Genomic DNA, 2,466 nt, shown 5'->3' on the forward strand with positions numbered 1-2,466 from the left:
CTGCAGGTCAGTAGGAGATTTGATGAAGGCGAGAGGTTCCTGAATGTTGGAGATGGAAGCAAAGTTCCAGTTCTAGCTTTAGGAATCATGAGTCTTGTAATCAATTCTCGTAATGTAATTCTGAGTGAATGTCACTATTGTCTAAGTTTTTTATTAAATATTATTTCTGTAGGCCTTTTGGCCATGTACGGTTATGATTTTTTAATAAAAGAAAATATTTGCAATATCATTTTGAATGGTGTTACAATATTTGTTGGACAATTAAATAATAAAATTTACTTACTATCACAGCCTGTTAATGTGGTTCAAAAATTCGGTAAACGCTCTAGAATAGATAATGTGTCAGAAGTCTACCTTTGGCATTGTGGGCTAGGTCATATCAATAAGAACAGGATAAACAGGTTGGCTCAAGAAGGAATTCTTGAAGTTAGTGATTGTGAATCACTTCCAACCTGTGAGTCCTGTCTTCTTGGGAAGATGACCAAGTCACCTTTTACTGAAAAAGGTGAGCGAGCCAGTGAACTCTTAGGTCTGGTACATTCTGATGTATGTGGACCCATGAGCTCAAGTGCAAGAGGTGGATTTTTCTACTTCATAACCTTCACAGACGACCTATCTAGGTATGGGTATGTCTATTTAATGAAGCATAAGTCGGAATCATTTGAAATGTTCAAACTATTTCGAAATGAGGTAGAAAAATAAACTGGAAAGTGTATTAAAACTCTTCGATCTGATCGAGGAGGTGAATACCTTTCCAATGAGTTTCTGACGTATCTAGGAGAGAATGGGATTCTCTCTCAGTGGACTCCTCCTGGAACACCACAGCATAATGGTGTGTCTGAAAGGAGGAATCAGATCCTGTTAGACATGGTTCGATCCATGATGGGGTTTGCTGGTCTGCCGATCTCCCTCTGGGGATATGCGCTCGAATCGGCTTGTTACCTTCTAAATAGAGTTCCGAGTAAGTCTGTAGCCAAAACGTCATATGAGATATGGATAGGACGTAAGCCAGTACTCTCGCACCTTAGGGTTTGGGGGTGTCCGGCTTATGTTAAACGTTTAATTACAGACAAGCTTGGACCTAGGTCTGACAAGTGTAATTTTATAGGGTACCCAAAAGAGACCAAAGGGTATTATTTCTACCTTACTGATGAGCAAAAGGTGTTTGTCAGCCTTAAGGCAATCTTTTTAGAAAAGGAGTTCCTTAGTGAAGGAACTGTTGCCTCTAAAGTCGAACTTGATGAAGTTCGACAGGTGGAAAAACCGACACATGTTACTGAACCTGAACCGGATTTGATTAGATCAGATCCGGAGCCCATTGATTATGCACCCTTAAGGCAGTCTGATAGAGTACCACATCAACCGGACAGATACTATGGTTTCTTGGTCCGGGATGGTGATCCTGTCGAACTTGATGAAAATGATGAGGATCCGATCACCTACATGGATGCAATGCAGAGACCTGACTCTGAGAAATGGCTAGAGGCCATGAAATCCGAAATGGAGTCCATGAAGGTCAACGATGTGTGGACATTGGTTGACCCACCCGAAGAAGTAAAACCCATAGGGTGTAAGTGGGTCTTCAAAAGGAAGACGGGCGCAGACGGAAAGGTGGAGACCTATAAAGCCCGTCTGGTTGCCAAGGGATATCGTCAACGTTATGGTATAGACTATGACGAGACGTTTTCTCCTGTGGCAATGCTCAAATCCATTCGGATTATGCTTGCGATAGCTGTCCATCTGGACTATGAAATCTGGCAGATGGATGTGAAGACAGCTTTCCTAAATGGAGAGCTAGATGAAGAGGTGTATATGATACAACCTGAAGGGTTCACATCCACAGATGAGTCTAAGGTGTGCAAGCTACAGAGGTCCATTTATGGACTTAAGCAGGCATCTCGGAGTTGGAACATACGTTTTGATAGGACGATCAAAACGTATGGCTTCGTTAAGAACGGAGAAGAGCCCTGCATTTATAAGTGGGCTAATGGTCCAGTAGTAGTATTTCTTGTATTGTATGTGGATGACATTCTCTTAATCGGGAATGATGTCCCTGCATTACAGGGAATAAAGATTTGGCTATCGTCACAGTTCTCCATGAAGGATCTGGGAGAAGCTTCCTACATCCTAGGGATGAGGATCTATAGGGATAGATCCAAAAAGTTGCTTGGCTTATCCCAGTCCACGTACATTGATACTATGCTGAAAAGATTCAGCATGAAAAATTTCAAGAAAGGCTATCTACCGATAGGCCATGGAATTTTTCTCTCGAAGAGGGATTGTCTGACAACACCTCAAGAGAGAGAGCGTATGGATAGGATTCCATATGCTTCGACAGTGGGATCTATCATGTACGCCATGACATGTACATGATCAGATGTGGCATACTCACTAGGGGTAGTGAGTAGATACCAATCTGATCCAGGAGAGAATCACTGGAAGGTTGTTAAAATCATCCTGAAGTAT

Source organism: Elaeis guineensis, chromosome 14 (assembly GCF_000442705.2).
Source record: "Elaeis guineensis isolate ETL-2024a chromosome 14, EG11, whole genome shotgun sequence".
NCBI lineage: Eukaryota > Viridiplantae > Streptophyta > Magnoliopsida > Arecales > Arecaceae > Elaeis > Elaeis guineensis.